Source organism: Gambusia affinis, linkage group LG23 (genome assembly GCF_019740435.1).
Source record: "Gambusia affinis linkage group LG23, SWU_Gaff_1.0, whole genome shotgun sequence".
In the NCBI taxonomy this organism is placed as follows: Eukaryota; Metazoa; Chordata; class Actinopteri; order Cyprinodontiformes; family Poeciliidae; genus Gambusia; species Gambusia affinis.
Window position 1 is genome coordinate 1,593,381 of NC_057890.1, and position 17,860 is coordinate 1,611,240.

At 39.3% G+C, this 17,860-nt stretch overlaps 1 long non-coding RNA gene across 1 annotated transcript in view; it reads right to left on the bottom strand.

The window, feature by feature from the left end:
* The window catches only part of LOC122826118, a 46,261-nt gene that overhangs the window by 16,601 nt on the left and 11,800 nt on the right, over window positions 1-17,860 (bottom strand). The window contains exon 2 of the long non-coding RNA XR_006369739.1: window positions 458-548. This is a non-coding gene — a long non-coding RNA (uncharacterized LOC122826118). The remainder of the gene's footprint in view (window positions 1-457; window positions 549-17,860) is intronic.

Consider the following 17,860-nt stretch of genomic DNA (forward strand, 5'->3'; position numbering starts at 1 on the left):
TCATGGCACATTAATCAAAATGCTGTAGCTTCCTAAAAATAGTGCCGAAATTGTTAGATAAGTTCTCTGTTGTTTTTAGTATTGGCTCAAAGACATACCAACTTCAGTCAACAATGTCAAACATGTAGAAGCTAACATCCAACCTTTCACAATTATAAATTGATGGGCTGCTATAACAACACAGCTGACCACATCAACTTGTTCCAGAAACCTTCTACAGTGTCTCTAAACCAGACATTACATGAACACTTCTGGACATGGCACTTCCACTGACCGCTTCCTTTCTGCTGGACTACCTAATCACAACCTCATCATCTCCTTGCATGTTCAGATTGTCTTTTTCTTTAAATATGATCTATCTCTTATCTATTTTTATTAATAGTGATCATGATTGCAAGAACTTTTGAGCAGAGCCTACGTATAAGCACACAGAGTACACGATGAGAGAGATACGGACCTACTTGCTAGATGTGCGTTCGTCGGGTTCCGCTTATTTGAGGTTTAGAAGCTCATGAACTTCTGCTGCATACATTAAATCCAACTGAATCCTGGAGAGGAAAAGAAAGAGAAGGAGAGTGCATGAGCAACACCACGGTTACATAAGGACTCACCATGCAATGTACAGCATCTCTTTGCTGACTGACCTTGAGCAATCTAGAAAGGGGAAAAAATAAAATGAAGAAGATGTTACATAAACAGCAATCATTACAAATATACTGGCTGAGGCTTTCAATGCTGAGAATAAAAAAAAAACAGCACGCACCTCTGCACCACTTCAGATATGAATTTTATGTTTTTACCCAGATTCATAGCAGAGATGACAGTAAATCTGTCTATCAACACTACAATCTAACAGAGTCTCAGAACTATTTTCTTTGGTCAGTACACTTTCTACCTAGAGCTTGTCGGCCATCAGTACAGCAGAATGTTCTGAACTGGAGGATATTAAACCCAGACTTTAAAACCTCCCCACCTGCTAGTTGGAGAACCAGTGGGATTCACTAAGAATTGTGTTCTTGTGATCAGGTAAAGAACTATAGACAATACAAGTTAAAGTGTTACTTTGCTTCCATGCACACAAATACCAAAGGAGTGTGAATAACCTACTGTTGTGCAGTGCAATGTGTAGGACTGATTTAATGAGATACACGTTCTCAGAATTTCAACAAAACTGTCATTACTTCTCAGTACAGCACGGCAATATCAGAGTGGATCAAAATGTTAAACTATTCAAGCAACTTTTGACATCAGAAGGCATTCAGGAAGGCTTTCTGAGTTTGGTTACAAACAAAACACCGCAGAAGGTTGGAAAACAATGCTTGGCAGAACAAGTAAGAAAGAGTAAGATGGTTTGCAGAGCCTTTAAGCAGATAGGGAGTACACAGACTTGAACTGATATGAAAACAAAAAGAATGTGTCCTGATTTCTGAATTAGAACAATGAGAACTCTGATAATGTTACTGTAGCTGAGAGAAAGAAAGGTGCTCTGCATACAAGGTACAACAAGAACCTGGGGACTCAAATAACTTGGCAATGTTTCTGAGACACAGTTCCTGAACAGGTTTTGGACTTGTCTTATTGGTGTCAGTAGTGTATAAACAGCTGTCTTTCCTTTCCAGCTGAAGAGTCTAGCACATTGCAAAGAGTTCACAGAAAGTGAGAGTGTGAGTTTGAAGTGATATGATGTGGAGCAGATGTTGATTTGACCAGCGTGAGCAGGAGAAAGTTCTAATGATTAACACTAGGGCTGAGTCTTTATTTCATCACTGGTTTATACAGGTTCACATTAGAGTTCGAGCACAGACTCATTAAAAACAAAAGGGCTGTTATATTTGCGGTAGACATGGACTGGTTGTTAAGTACCACAATGGAGAGGCTGTGAAAAAGTGTTAAAGTGACTGTAGCTGTGGGAAGTACAGCAGGAGAGGCAGCTCAGGCACTGACAAAGAAAATACTAACAGTGATAAGAGACAATCAGTCTGTTCTATTTACTGTTCTATAAAACAATTTTCTGTACAATCATTTAGATTGTTTTAACAACTAACGGTTCTCTTGGAGAACTAACCTGTTGTCTCTGATTTGAACCAGATTTGATTTTCTTTCAACGACTGTGAAACATAAAAGACAAAAGCAAGAACTCCAGGTCGTAACTTTGAAATCAACAGTTGGTAGCACTGTTTCCTAGCAGCAAGAAGGTCCTAGGTTCAGATCTTGTCCTCGGGTCTTTTTGCATGTTCTCTTGCATGTGTGGGTTCTCTCCAGTTTCTCCACCTTCCTCCCATAGTCCAGAAACATCATTGTTACTTTAGCTGATCTTTCTAAATTGCCCTAAGGTATGAGTGTGTGTTCATGGCTGCCTTTTCTCTGTGTAGACTTGTGATAAACTAGTGACCTGTCCAGAGTGTACTTCACCTCTCACCCGCTGACCACTGCAGGTAGGTTGGGGCCTCCTGATAACTGATCAGAGCTGATCAAAGACTCTGATCTCTGGCTAATGAAGGAGTCTGTCCAGTTACCATGCTGTGAGGAGCTTCCTCCCCAGACTTTGTTTGGGGAGGAAACAAAGGTTCAGTCACTCTACTTCTAATTATGATGTCCCCAATAATCAGTGACCCGATTATTGGGGAACTGAGGTGTTCCATTTGTTTTGAGTCAAATAAATACACTTTTATAAGCTAAGGCAATTATTTACTTTGTTAAAACTCCAGTAGATGATTGAATGTATCAGCCTCGGCGTGACTTCCGCAGGACATTTGAATCAAGCTTCTGGGGGCTTTTTACGGGTTCCAGCTTGTTCTTCATTTCTGTTTTGTCAGTATGCAAATCTTCAGGTTGTGGTTCCTGAAGTTTGTAGGTAAGTTGCATCATACTTTTACCTCTTGTGTACTTTTCCCAAGAATATCTCCTCCCAAGTGCTTAGTCAGTGTTTGAGTTTGAAAAAAACAATAAGCTGAAGAACCACTCAGTTTTCCACCCACATAGTAACACTGGAGAAGACCTGGGACCCCTTCTGGTGGAGTATGAAAGCATTTCTACTAAGTCAATAAAATTTGAGATAAAATGCTTTAATTTAATCGATTATTATAGCATAGATAAATATTACCGTTACTATTTTTCTTTAGTTCGGTTTCTGAAGAGGATCTTGCATCTTCACCTTCATTGATATTTGATCCTTTGTGAAGGTCTTGATGTAAACTTTAAGAACAACCAATCTACTCTATGCCATGTTTTCAGTTCTGTTGGAAGATACTAAACTGGTTTTACCAATAATTTTTTCATTGTTGTAGTTTCTGTCATCTTTTTCAGGTCAAGCAAAGGAAAGAAATATGAATCAACTTGTAATTTATATTCTAAAACAAACACCTGAACAAAACTAAATGTCTAAATGAGACTTGCACTGTTATAATTGAGTGTATCAGACGAGAAAACTGTCTGCTGAAACAATGGAAAGTTTGATCAAATCCCTTCAGAAAGGCAGCTTAAGGTAAAATGGTGTTGATTGTTCTCAGTCATCTGTCGACAAGTATGTTGTCACGGTTTGATGATCTGGAGTTTATTTCTTTTGGATGTCGGTGGAGTTTGACTTCCACTGTCGTGTTCCACCAACACACAGTAGATTTGCTGATGATGGAGTCATTTGTCATGATGATACTTAATCTGTCTGATCCTCTCAGTGCCCAGCAAACAGTCGGGATCTCAATCCAGTCGAAACATTTCTGATGGAAGTTTTTGAAAAAAGCCTCCATCCTGCAAAACTGACATGTCGTTTACTATTTGGGAACGTTAAAATATTCTGTGGAAGACTAATGAGTTGATTGAACACAATGCTTTGACAGAGTCTGGCTTTCAAAAAAGCCAGAGGAAGACCAACAAAGTGTAAATTTGTTTTTATTCTTAGGTCCCTGATTTTGTAACGTCATCCTCGTCGTTTTGAGTCACATTTCTCATTTGATGCAAAGTTAAACCACAGAGTGAACATCCATCAAGACCAGTGGCCAATGAGTGTTAATACTGCATTAGAGCAGTATTTTTATGTAGACACCAGAGGGCACCACTGGGCCAAGTCCAGTCCCGCTGTGTCAAATGTGTTTCCAACTAGCTTTTTTGACTAATTTCAGAACTGGACCAGAAACGTTTGCCTGGCAGCTTCACCAACTTTCATACATCATCTAGTTACAGCAGCTCAAACTGAGCTGGCAGCATTTTTATGATTCAGTGTCAGCAAGAACGAGATTTGCTGAGTAATTAGGCATAAAACCTCAACAGAGTGTGCAAGTATTTAGTTTGACTTTCCCTTTAACCTATGCAATGGAAGCAGCATCAGCAGCAGCTAACATAGGGGAAAACATGTCCTGAGCCTCTGCATGTTAGAGATATCAGGTGCAAAATATGTGTGTAAATGTATTCGTTTCTAGACTTCACTCCCCAAAGTATTGTTTAAATATTGTTCTTCCTCTTGTCATTATTTCTTTATGTGGTTTCTTTCTACTAAGTCTGCTTTCGTTATGTATTCCATTCCTTACACAACCCTTACGTCTCTCCTTCCTTCCCTTCTTTCTTTCCTTTCTCATATCCTTCTTCTTTTCGTTTCTTTCTGTCTGTTTTTGAGCTGGTCTAAACTGTAGTCTTTTTTTTTTCCTGCTCTTGGCTGACAGGTGCAGGTGTGGTCTGCTGCAACCCATCTGCTTATAAATCCGGGAGCATATATAGGAAAATATGGAACAACCACCATGCCCAGTCGACCAGCTGCTCCGGTTGTGTGTGTGAAAATGTCAGCTGATTGGCGGTTTCTGGAAAAACTCAGATGAGCCCATCTGGCATCAACAATGTGGCATGGCAACAAGAACCAGTCAATGAATGGTTCAGTCACTCTACTTCTAATTATGATGTTCTGTCTGGATTGGCAGCAGTGTTGGGTTGTGTGATGAGGGGTATGATTATCACAGAATTAAGGTTAGAAAGAGAATGTTCTGTTGCTGTATACAGCATTTATTGAAAACAAAATATATTAAATGTCCTGCAGTTTTTGGACGCATCTGTTCTCCAAAACACCTAAATCAATTCTAAAGCAAAGCAAGAAAGTGATAAGATCATACAGACATCAAGAACCTCCAGTTACTGCACCTAAATTGGTTCTGCAAGGTTTGAATATCAGGGTGAATATTGTTTCATAAATGTATTCCTTATTTACAGTACTCTTACTGTTTAGCTGCAACATTACATAATATGACCTGAGCTGCTGTTCAAACAAGATTGTAGATTTTCTTGTTTTTTAAGTTCTGAATCTGAGCCACAGAAGAAAGAAAGAAAGAAGGGGGACCTTTCATTGAAGACAGTATCTCTGAGTCAGGTATTAATAGAGCGGAAAGAGAACATCAGTTTCAGATTTTGGACACCAGCTCAAAGGCAGTGATGCGCTTTCAAAAACATCTTCAAGCCCGGATTAACGGCATTCAGCCTAACTCTGTCTGATTAAGAAAGAGCGAAGCAGCAAGAGGGGTTGACAGCAACCTGATGCTGTTCTATGATTTCAGTCACTGAGGGAGGTAGTGACAAAGCTGAACAAGTGCCTTATATACAGTAAATGTGCCTGAAAGGTGGGAAGTGGCTGACAGGCAGTCATGAGAGCAGCCAGCCACAGAACTGATGGAGAAAACTAACTGGAACATGGTGCGATGTGTCACCAGTTAAGGCCACTGGACGAGTCTCGTTAAGGTGAAATGCAACAACGCAGACTGTTGGCCTGTAGCCATAGCACACATGCTAAACACATAACAAGCGTTCATGTTTTTTCAATATGGTGGAACTATTCTCTGCATGAAGCTACAGCAGAGAAACAGTGGCAGCGGTGAGCACCAAAGCAAAGCAACACAGAACCAATGCAGTGTTGCTCATGCTGCTCTTGGACTGAGAGACATTCATCCACTGGCTTTGACAGGCAATGTCCACACCCAGGGGAGAAAGGGAGCAGGCTGAGGGAAACTGTCAAAGCTCAAGTGATTTTTTAAGATTAATATGATGCAGCAACCAAGCATGAACATGACTGTAGGAAGGATGGACAGAAGTTCGTGTTGATGTTGGTGTTGCCTGGTAAAAACCAGACTTCTTCTACACATTGCTTCATCCAGAGGATCTGGGCTCTTGGTTGTTGAGAAAAAAATTACTTCCTTGAGGTGTGACCCATGGTGAGGTTTTAAATTTGACCCAATCAGTAACCGCAAGCCGATCCGAATGAGTCTACTGTTCATGTTAATTCATGATTTTGGAAGCATAACTATCACCACTACAGGCACCACCTGTCTGTAGTTTTTGCCATCGCTAAAACTACAGGCAGACTACGATTCTAAAACAGAGCAGAAAATCATCTGCATTGTTTACAACTACTCCTTCTGTTTGCTGATTGGCCCAGTAGAAAACCTACTGGAGAAAATCCAAGCAAAGAGGAGAGAGCCCAGAGTGTAAGTAAGATTCCTGGCACAGGAAGGCAACAGTCAGGCTAAATATATGCCAAATAAGACCCTAGTTTCCTTGAATGATTAAATATTTGTAGCATGACAGAGCATTATGTCTGTTTTTTGGCCCCTTTTTTTTTTTTGTAAATTTAGGGAAGTAATTTATGTGTAGCATACCATTTCAAACTCCTGACTGGTATTTAAGTGATATTCCCTCTCTCAAACACACACTGCTTTCATTTTTAGTTGAATTTACTTTGAAGACACAATAGAAATACCTTAACCTCTGTTTTGTCTTAATCTCTATTTTTGTCACGTTACCTTACATCAGTTAACTTAAAAGATTATGCTTTAAGTGTCAGGACTGTAAGATACCGATCTCCTGAAACTGAGATTATACCATCAGAAATCTGAAAGCTTTGGCTTAGAGTAGGGAAGTTCCATCTATCTTTAGTCATTATATTTGCCTAGAGAGTTTTAGTTTCAGATTTTGATTTCAGGTCTAATGTGCGCAAGAACTAGCTAAACACCTGTAGAATCTTTACTCAGGTTAGGAACCCAAAGAAATAATTCTGAAGGGATGAGAAAATCAACAACATGGTTGGAGAATATTGACTTTAACCAGACAGCAAAATGCTTTAATTGTAAAATGACAACTCTGGTTTTGGTTCCACGTGTTGAACCAGGTTTGGAGACAACAAGGAGCCTTATCAGACCTTAATGGACAGTTACTGTCCAGTTACTGCTTTGCTTTCACATTACTTTCAAAGGCATTCAGATAAAAGTCCCTTTGACGTGGGGTTTTCTAGAGAAAGAAAGTGATACAAGAAAATCTGAGTAAACCTGTGGCGAATTTTGACACAGGACAAGATATGTCTATATTAAACACAGAGTTCTCAAATGAAAACTGAGACTGGTATAATCTGTTGCTCACTGGCACAGCAGCAGTGAGTCACATAGGACAAAGGACGATCTCCATTCACTTTAACTCAGAAAGCTACATGCCACCAGAAAAACAAACCAAAAAAAAACGTTCTAACTTTTATTTCAGTTTGACATGGAAGCTGTAGATGGGCGCGGTATTCGGTTAAGAGAGCGCTGCCAAGGTTTGTTTTGTTGGGTGGAGCCGGAACTATGCTTAAAGATATGATGATGTTCCTTTTTATATATAGGTACTATTAGACTTTAAGAGATAAAGTGGAGCCGACAAAAACTGCTGAAATCTGCTGGGTGCAGATTTAAATGCCAATCAGCTGGCTGAAAGAAATGGTTCCAACATGTTTCCCTTGTTACAAAGAACACATTTGACTGGAAACATTTTTAGTCAAAAAATTTATAAAGTAAAAAACTGTATGAGCCGAGTTGTAACCCATCCCCGCAACCGCTATGTATTAGCATTAGCATGTGAAAAAGTAAATATTTCTATACAAAACGGCAGCAGTGACAAACAAACGTGCGAATAAGAGAAGCAGAACTTTCAGATCCGATCATTCATCAGATACAACTCACAATTTCTTCTGTGTTGCCGTTTAGGAACAAACTAACTGCGTGTTCAAACTTTTACCTACAACATCAGCGCCCCTTGTGAAAAAACTGGAATATTACTCACACACATAGAAGCCCAATCCAGCAGTAGACCAGACACTCAACTACCAATCTGAGAAGCAGCAAAGCACACAAGTGACACTTCAGTCCATTTTGACGGTACTCTGTGTTGTCTAGAACCCGTCTGGCTGTGAATAAAAACTCCGGCAGCCTGAGTTGTTCTCTCTGTTTTCCTTCTACCTCCTTCCCTGTTTTACTTTCCTCGTCTTGTGGCGTTTGACATCAGAGTTCAGTCTGTGCTTTGTGCAGTCATGAATGAAAAGAGGAACATGAGTCACAGATAGAAGTAACACTCACCAACCACAAATACACATATGCATAGGTCTTCATGTAAATATATCACTATTGTTTTACCTCTGCAGAGGAAATGATGGCAGTGAAGCAAAGGAACGCGCAATCAACTCTACGTACAAACATACAAATGGATTTCATTGTTATTACCTTCCAGATGGATGTTGAAATAAACCAAACTTGAAAACAAAGTGAAATTAAAACTCAAAGTAAAAAGAAAAAAAATCAGTAGATCTCACCGGAGAATTCAAAAGGGAGGAAAGTCCCACTTTGTCAAAGCTTCTTCTTAGAATAACCGCGGAGAGCATCCTCCAAAACCACGTCACAAGAACACCGACACTATCATATCACCGTTTGATATCAGGACCAACAAGCTTTAGGCAGGGAGGAGTCAGGCAGAAACATCCTAAACTTAGTCATAGTTTTAGAATCTTTTTTCTGCAATAAGGTGTGGTTTACACATCAGCACTGAGATGAAACTGTCAGAGTTAGCAGCTAGATGTCAGGTGGCACAAAGAAGAAAAAGAAAGACATGGATGAAAAGTGTTACAGGAAGCTGTCAGGATGCAAAGACCAGTTACAGAGAAACGAGAGTGAATGTGAAGACATGCAGCTGCATCTCAATAAATCATAAAGTCAGCGTTCAATTATTTCAGAGTTTAACAAATTACATTTTAACTGTCGTGGATACCTAGAGCTGTAGTCTACACCAGAATGTAGAACAGAGTTTGTTTCCCCTGTAGCCTGTGCACCGTCTTCAGCTGAACGTTTTTCTTCCACTCAACATTCCATTGCTTGGATAAAACTGTTTGTTAAGAGCAGTTGTTAGTCTGATGGTGAAACAAGCAGAACAGGCACCTTTTCAATATGGAGCAACCATGCTTAAAGTTGAATAATTCCACTCCTGATTATCCAAAAGAAAACTACCCAGGTGTGTGAGACTCTGAGGAGTCAGCAGGTTGAAGAACAGGAGCTTAAAATCAGATAATGAACTCCACAACCTTTGGGTTTCCTGTGATGTTTCTTTAATACTTAGTTCATGATTTACTGGGTTCAAAAAAATTAACCACAGAAAAAGAGTCAGTCATAACTCACCTGAAGCATTAACGCGAATGGTTCTGAAATTACAACAGACTAGAACAGAAATATCCTTTACTGTCCCACAGTGGGGAAATTCAGGGGTAGAGGCATGAAGGTATGTAGGTTCACACAATGTTCAAAAGAGTTGAAGTTATTTCAAATATATAATAATATTAATTTACTGTACAGTAAGGATAAGATTGCAACATCAAAATACAAACAATCTGATGCAAGGAATGGATCAGACTGACCATTCCTTGGATAGAAAGAATAGTATAATATACTTAGTTTAATTATCTGTACATAATGTGCATGTGAATCTGTGCATTAAAAAGATCACAGACTAATACATGAAAAACAAAATATGTGCAGGAAAACAGAAATGTGCAATACCAGCAGAAATGTTATTTAAAATGAATAAAACTGCAAATAACTGCAAATATAACATCTATAGGATAAAGGATTTTTAATACAGAAATATTATAGGTGCAATCATAGGAAAGATTGCTGGGTGAATGTTGTTATTGACACCCCCCACAAAGAGGTTAAGTTACCAAATGTCTTTGCTAAAGAACTGTCTGCAGGGCTTGTATTCGAGAGCCTGTGTTGCAAGTTAAGTGGAAGGAAAAAATGTCCCAGAAAACGGTGCAAAAGCAGCAGGGATGACCACAGGTTTACAGAGATGCAGATTGAATTTTCCAACAGAACTTGGCACCAGTCCACCCGGTACCTGCTTCAGTGAAAACAAAAAACAGGCTTGACCCAAACCCCATGGAGAAGCAGCTCAGCAGAACCACAGGCTGACTGTCACCATGCCACTCTGCATTACTGCAGTAACCTCTGAAAAAAAACAGTTTATTTTGAACAAACTGAGCTCAATAATCTTTTCATATTTTGATTTCTGCATTGGATTTCTAAAGATCTATAGTAGTGTTCCCCAACCTTTTTAGTCAATCCTTCATAAATTTCCTGAGGACCGGGCGGCAGGGTTCTTACGACGGGGGGAGGACGGGTGCGCGCGTTGTGAATGCGATGCAGTTGTTTCTTACTCATTCAGCTGCATGTTGGCGCGCAAGACATAACCAACAGAATCCGGTTAAGCATTTTCAAAATAAAAGCTCCTCCAGACTCAATACATAGAACGGCCATATTTAATTATTTCTTGCGCGGCCCAGTACCAATTGGTCCACGGCCTGGTGGTTGGGGACCACTGTTCTATAGTACATAAAATGAGAACATTCCGTTCAACTCTTCACAGAATCGTCTCCAGGTTCTCTGGACTGAAGCTCGTCAGAATATAAATCAGAGATAATCCAGGCAATCTAAGCTTTTATTGGTGAAACAGAAAATAAGCTGTTGGGTGGGGTTGGTGAGATTTTTGAGAAGAATCTAATTGAAATTTTCAGAAGAAAGCAAACTGAAATCCAAGGAATATTTTGTAAATTTCACCTGAGTAAGAAGTGATATGTAAAAAGCTACTATCATAATCAATGTGTCCAAATTCAGGGGTGTAATCCTTCCTTAACCAGGCCAGATGTGAGCAACTGTTACTGGATGGCCTGCTGTTCAGAGTTATTCCTCCTGTCTCATTAAGGTTTAAAGATTGCAGTCGATCAGCAATCTTTAAAAAACTAGACCTATCGATTTTGTTTTTGGCTGATATCATTTTTTTTTGTCTTAAAAGTCACTAAATATAACAACAAAGTGGCTAAGATGGCAACAGTGGGGTGACTGTTGTTAGCTGCACATGTACAGACATGTGCAGCTAAAATGAAGGAAATCAAGGCCGATTTATAAATCAAGTCCTGGTCCTGTTGTCTAGCAACCATGGCGGTGCTAAACTCAAGCTCAAATTCTTGCTGAATTCTTCTTTTATTAATTACTTAATGCTTTCTTAATTAAATAACTAAATGAATGGATAAAATAAAAATATATAGCATGTAAATTCCAAAAACTATATCTAAAAAAATTACTATAGCCTAACAACACAACATCTTTAAAGCTTTTAGGTTTTGAGCCTCTAGATTTGAACAAATATTTAATGCTGTGTTCCTGTCCCGCTGTGTCTTCCGATTTGTCCACCTTTCTGCTCGATTCAAATCTTACTTCACTTCTCCACTTTCTCCCATTGAGTTTGATTTCTACCATAAAATTTTCACTGTGCCAATCAGCGAACAGAAGAAGTTGTGAACAGTAATGGTGATTTTCTGTAATGTTATAGAATTATAGTCTGCCTATATTTTGGCAGTACTATTAAAGGAAACAGCTGCCTTATTCAGCATGGCACTTCCTTCTTCGCAGTGGAGGATGGTTGTTTACAGCGCAGATAATTTCCTGTAAGCTTCACAGGGTTGAACTGGTGCTTTACATAGTGACTGGGAGTCCACTCATCCAGGAGCCAATCATTTCTTAATAACTGAGAGTCCAGACCCTCTGGATGAAGCAAAGCGTAGAACTAGGGGCTGGTATTTACCAGTTTAGGATGGGCTGTTCCAGACTTTTAAATCCAGGAAATGAAGGATGTTTGTTGGGTGCATTTACAGGAGCCTTTGAAGTTGGACAGCTTTTGTTGCACTTCTGTGACATAACCAGCCGTCGAAGGATCCAGCCATTACATGTGGCCACACCCAAAGAACCACAGTTTCTCAGTAAGCATTCCATCCTATTATCGTCCGTTTCCTCCACAATGTTTGCAAAGTACATGCCGTCCAAAGCTTCTCTTATTGTTTTAGACGCTGATGCTGAGCTTGCTTGGCAACTCAACTGAACGAATCCACCACAAGCCAACAGTCACATTACAAACTATCCTCATCAGTGATTGAAGAAAGCGTCATGTCAGCTTGTGATTTCTTGATGCACATCTCAGTTTTTTCCACATGGTCTGCTGATTGTTGAACATGAGTTAATTTCTCTCATTAGCCTTTTTGCTCAACTCTGATACTGAGAAGCAGATCTGGATTATCAGAGTGATTTGAGGATACGAGGATAGATCTGCTAGACGTCATTTGTACATCACATAAATTCAACTGAAAGAAGTGGACGCAAGATATGAATACGACCAAACTAGCTAAATATAGCCAAACCGAAATAGCGTACAAGAATGCTTTTTAATAGCAAGGCAACAAATTCAGAAGAACTTTTCATACTTGTATACTTGTAAAAGTATAAACACATTTTCATAATTTGCCACGTTAAAACCACAAACTTTAATGTAATGTTTAGGGATTTTATGTGACAAAAAAAAATTGTGCTAGAAAATTCCCTTTCAATTACTTACGGTAATATAACTGCAGTGTTCCTGGCAACGTTACAAGACAGTAATATCATGATGGGAAATCACTCATTGATCTATGAGATAATGACCATCTTGATAAATATTCCTAAATAAATCCTGACTGTATTAAACAGCTAAAAAAGGCTTTAACTTATTAAGTGAAACTGATATTATGTTCTTCCTGTGGTTGCAATAAGTGAATTATATGGGTTTCAAAATGGAGAAAGAATTTATAACGCAGTTTAATTTAACTCAACTTCATAATGTTAACTGTGTGTTTCCAGGTCATCTTCCCAGCATCCCTAGTTCAGTGATAACACAAAACCAAAAGTGTCCAACATAAGCACTGACTAGAAGTGAAACTCTCTACTCTGTGTTCACATTTTAAATACGTAGACATGAGCGATTTCACCATTCTCTGTTCTCAAAGAGGGAAATAAAACCTTCCAGTAAGTAGGCTGTTGTCTGAAACAAAATGAGACCTCCTTCATGTTTCACGAGGGGATAAATTAACAATAAAAGCCTCTCAGTGACACATTATGAGCAAGAGTGAAACCGAGTGAAAGAGGTTCAGTAATGGTCTTAGATTGCTGATACATCAGCAGCTCGTGTACTTTTTCATTTAGCAGAGTAGGGAGTGAACACAGCTGTGGTTTAACCAGTAATTACGGGCTCACAGAGGTTAATGCTGCCGTTAGAGATGTTCTGAGGACAAGTTTCAAACTGACTATAATGAAAGATACACTCCAATACATCGAAACAATCAACATAACCTTGGTAGCTGATAGATTCAAGAGAGCACTGTTAAAATAAGCGCTCTGTAAACGGTTCTGTATTTGGGTCAGCAAAGTCTAAATGTGAAACAGTCACATATCTAAAATCTGCTGACTTTAGATAATATGCCATCCAAGATGGGTTTTTGAGTCTAATTCATCGTGTTCACTGGTTGGTACACCTCTCTATTCTAATTTATCTGTTTCCGTTGTAAAAGTGGCCCATGAAGCTGACCAGTGCTGCATCATTCCTCCCTCAGCTGTAATGGTCTTAGATAGGACAATGATATGGTACGGTTAGTGTGGCATCACATAACACAGAACATTGATTGGAGGACAGAAAAACGTCACTGCTTGGAGAAGCACTAAACATATTAGCTTGTTGTTGCACGAGTACGATGTGGGGCGCCATTAGGCATTGAGTTCCCACTGCCTTCCCAGTCAGAGCCCAACTAGCAGTGCAAACCCTCTACTGAATGTGCCGGACCACAGAGTAGCAGACCACACCTCACCGACCCGTACTGCCCAATCTATTGGTCTTAACTTATTGAACAGAATTTTAAATTCAAAACTGAAAACACATGGCAAAACGAAAGTGACCTTAGAAGTCACCAACTTCAAACAAAAATTAACTTTCATGCATAGATTAAGAACAGTAGAGGGTAGGACAGGACTTTAACTGGGTTTTCAGTTTGGCAGTTGTGGGAGGCTCCATCACCAAACCTCTTTAACCACCAACTGCAGTTGCAGCAGTAAGGGAGCAAGAAAGTGACTTTTTAACTTCTCATTTGTCCCTTTAGGTCATGTAGACTGTCATCTTACCATAATGGACATCCCAAGAGATGACTTTATGAATTCTGATTGAATTTGTATTTAAATCCAAGCTCACCAAAGATGCCTTTAGTCACACATACTGGATTGTGCACAGTATATAATCAGCATTAGCATTTATTTCAAAGGATTTCAACAATAAAAGTGATATAAGACAAAGGTGATCTTATTTAGGGTCAGCTTTGGTTGGACTGGAACAGCATTCATCAAGCTTTCTGTTTGCACCCAGAATAAAACTTTACATCTTGGAGGACATAATATATGACATACTCCAACTCTCTGACTTAAGTTTTTATACAATGAAATTTTCTCATCCCACAAATGTCTTACCAATCACTGCTGGAGTGATGCTATGGTTCTTACTATGCCAACAAATTAAGAAGGTTTGGTTCTTTAACATCAAGTAGAGTCATAAAGTGTTCAGGGAAAAACCAGTCTCTTATTATTGCCCAGTTTTTACCAAGACTTGAAAGGCAACCACAGCTGTCTGCTTCCTGTGTTTTTACAGTTCAAATTTAATCATCAGATTGTTCACCAAAGTACTAGCTTTCCCTTCATTATTGGACTGATATGTATATAATGGAACCTCCACCGGATATCTTTGTTGTACGATTGTATTGATATATTTTGCACAGGAGACAAAAAATTCACAGGACCGAAACATGATGTTGAAAAATTTAAAATCACTCACTATTTATAAATGGGGAAAATGATTTACATTGATACCAAGAAACACTCAAGTCTTCCTCTCTGAGTGGCCTTTCAGTCATGTTGATACAGGACTCGGATCACTGTGGATCATGGGACTTAAACTGCTTAGTTTTAGTTTTGCAGTTGATTCATACATTTTCCACCAACGCAAAATCATCTCTGAGACACAGACCTCGTCTCCTTCCTGAACTGTTTGGACATTCAGGAAAAAATATATTATTTGTATGTTTTTTTTCAGTGTATGTAAATCTCACCCTCATATAAGTGTGTCTTTTTTAACCAGTCATGAAAATAAGACCTGAGTCAGGCTAACGTTAGCCTCAATCTGGTTTTATCATCTTCCGCGTTTACTTACTGTGTAAAGGGGCAGCTGATGCCAACAAGCCTTTCAGTTTTCTTTTGATTTGTTGTGAAAAAAAAAGACAACAAAACAAAACTGAAAAAAACTTTGAAGCCAGTCTATTCTTGGGGAAGAAAAGTGAATTCCCATCAAGCATTAGCTGTTGGTGGAAATGAGAGCCGTCGTCGTCTAAGAGGGAGCAAACACACAGCTAGATAATACGAGCCAGTTTATTAGGAAATGGCTCCTGTATGCTTCAATGGCACCTGACCTGCCTGTGTGGTTGCCATGGAAACACGACATAGAAGACAGAGCTTGTTCCTCTTTGAGTGGACTGAGTCAGAAAAAGACATGCGGATCGAGGTCAAGTCAGACAGCCGGTTATTCAGCGAGATCAGGAGACAGAGTTGAGAAGTTTTCATCTGCTTTTCACTGATCAGCTCTTTCTGCATGCTGCCCTGTCGCTTACTGTCTCCTCCCATATCGCGCCTTCCCAGGTCACTACCATCCCTGTCACTCTTCAATGCGGAAGTGGTTCCAAATCTAAAAAACATATTAATAGCACACTGGAAAGAAAAATGTTTACCTTCAACCAAAACTCTTGTTATTCATGATCAGTTAAACTTTTGTCTTTTTATGCGTGGTATGTAGCCAGTTCCGTTCCTATTTGTCTTGAATTGCAGATCCTGTGTGGCTCCTCTGCATTTTTTGGAAGCTAGCCGGAGCTTGCAGGTATTGTACACAATGTATTTGATTGGCAGCAGACTCCATACCTTGATTGGTTTGTGGATTTACATCACAAGATGAGCGAAGACGGGACATGTGAAAGAGCGCATGAGGCGCCAACTGGGCAGCGCAACCGAAGAGTATCATCGGAGTATCGACCACAGCGCCTGCACACTTAGGGCCTTCTCATGTTCACACCCACAAAACAGTGAGAAACACACTGCCAGTGGAGACACACCCAACATGGCTAGAACCTAACCAGACATTCACCAGCTGGAGTGAGATTTGACAATGGAGATGTGGTATAATTGACCAGAGAGGACATGGGCACCACTGAGGACAGGGGGACCAGTAAGGTAAGGGGGACCAGTAAGGTAAGGGGGACTAGTGAGGTCAGGGTGACCAGTGAGGTTAGGGTGACCATTGAGGTCAGGGGGAACAATGAGGGAGAATGTGTAATTATTGTGTGTTGCATTAAACTGGCAGGTTCATAACATGCTGAGGATATTTGTTTGTTTTCTAGGTCCACCTCTTCACTGGAAGCTGAGAGGCTTAGAGTAGGGAAGTTCCATTTTTTTAATTGTTTTTCAAATGAGCTTCATTGTTACCGTAACTATTATTGCTACCGGAGACTATTTAGACTATAACCTGAGTAGTTAAATAAAAGTTTTTACAATAATAATTCAAACTTTCTTGTTTACATTCATTTCCTCTATGGTACATTGTTGCTAAATGGCAAAGTCAACAAAAAGAAAATGAAAAAATAATAATTTGTAAATATTGGTCTTTATTATGTTTACTTTGTTTATTTTATGTAAAAATAAAAATATGCCATAATGCCATTTTATTTTCAACTGGCATTATTATACGTACCATAAAGGGTTAAAACTCTGAGTAGATTGCTTCTGAAAGACAAATGGCCGTATTGCTTTTTATTGAGGGATATCAGACAAAAGGGACCGAATAATAATAATAATAATAATAATAATAATAATAATAATAATAATAATAATAATAATAATAATAATAATTTGCTGCACCATTTGAAATAAAAACTTCAGATGAGCCCTTTTAGAACTGGAAGGAACTAGAATCCCTTTAAAATCAGAGCTGTTTCCTACTGTAACATCCACAGATGCAGATAAACTTGATAACCTCCCTTAAGTCTAATTTCTTCTTCTTCTGTTTTATTTTACTTGTAAAGCCTGACTGCGGTGCTAGGAGAGAAATCTGCACACACAGCATCTTTGAGCCAGTTTTCGTGATGATTTCTCCCCTAGGAGCAGAGCAGAGAAGTTTTCATGTGCTTCTTTCGTTTACCCTTACTTTCTGACTCATAAATTTAAAATGAGCCTAATTAAAGCCACGCCACAGAAGGGGAACACTCCTTGACATGATGCTAATTGAAATAAGCATCCTCCCTCTGCCACGGTCTGCCCAGTGCCATCAGAGGTCATCTGAGGCCACGGCTCAAAGTACGTATATTCTGTTTAATATCCTCACACGCCTCCAGCTCACAATTACATCAGAGGCTAATTTGTCATCCACAGCACCACAGATAGCAAAGACTAGGCATACACGCACACACACACACACACGGACATATATCTTTATATGTGAAGTGAAGGGGTAGAAAGTCAGCCATGTGATGATTAGCTCTTAAAACTTACACAGTTAGTACCTTACACTGCCCAAATGAGTCAGAATGAACACTTAGTTACTTTTTTGCACGCTGTTCCCATCTAGTGGTGGTAAAACACATAGCAGGTGGGGGAGA